Source organism: Merops nubicus, unplaced genomic scaffold, assembly GCF_000691845.1.
Source record: "Merops nubicus isolate BGI_N331 unplaced genomic scaffold, ASM69184v1 scaffold26387, whole genome shotgun sequence".
Lineage (NCBI taxonomy): Eukaryota > Metazoa > Chordata > Aves > Coraciiformes > Meropidae > Merops > Merops nubicus.
Genome location: NW_008621347.1, coordinates 351 through 1216, shown reverse-complemented (window position 1 = coordinate 1216; position 866 = coordinate 351). Strand labels below are relative to the sequence as shown.

The following is an 866-nucleotide window of genomic DNA, read 5'->3' as shown; positions in this document are numbered from 1 at the left end:
ACGCCCACCTTTCCTCCCCCTGCCTTCCCGGGGAGCTTCGTCCCCGGCCTCTCTTTTCCAATCATTTCGGGGGAGGAGGGAAAAAAAGTGGGGAAAAAAAAAAAAAAAAGAACAAATCTCCGTTCGCAAGATGTTTATTCCTATCAGTGGAACCGGCTGGGAAAGAGACAACATCGATCCTTCGGTGGCTCGGAGCGGTTCGTGATTTGGGGCTGGTTCTCTAGTCGTTTTCCGCTTTCTTTTATTGTTTTGATCTTTCCAACGGGAAGCCTGAAGGAGTTACAGGGCGTCTGAGAGGCGGTCGGAGAGAAGTGCCTGAACACTGTGCCGCCCAGGAAAGGGGACTTATTTTTTTTGCCATGGGGACCCGAAAGGGAAATAAATAAGCAAATGAATAAGTAACAACCCTGTTATCTAGTGTAGACGCTGAAGGATATTCGCAGTGCATTCATCAGTCTAATTTGATAGCAGTTCATAGATGGCACATTTCAGCGCGGCTGTTATTCCGAAAAGCATTCTGGATCGTAAAATATAACTTACCGCGTTAATAGGTTTATTTATTGGCACTGCCTATTGCTTATTTTGGATGCTTTACAAACATCTCTGTTATCTGGTAGGCACCCTCACATCACAGGGGAAAGATCGATCTTGTTTTTCTATATGTTTAAGCAGCATGCAGGCTAAAGTTGCCCAGAGCGGAGGCTCTAAGCGTTTTAAACCATAGGATGGACATTAATTTTTACGGCAACCCCATGCCCGAATATTACAAAGTTCAGAAGGTCATTCTGAGCAGCGTTTCTTGGCAGCCCTGCGGGGCAGCTGGGATTCTCCTTTTGCCACCGTGATCCTGAACCACTTTTTTTTTT

At 46.0% G+C, this 866-nt stretch overlaps 1 protein-coding gene across 1 annotated transcript in view; it reads right to left on the bottom strand.

The window, feature by feature from the left end:
* LOC103776936 (homeobox protein Hox-A10-like) overlaps positions 1 to 866 on the bottom strand; it is a gene marked incomplete at its 5' end in the record, with an annotated part of 1959 nt that overhangs the window by 746 nt on the left and 347 nt on the right. The window lies entirely within an intron of this gene.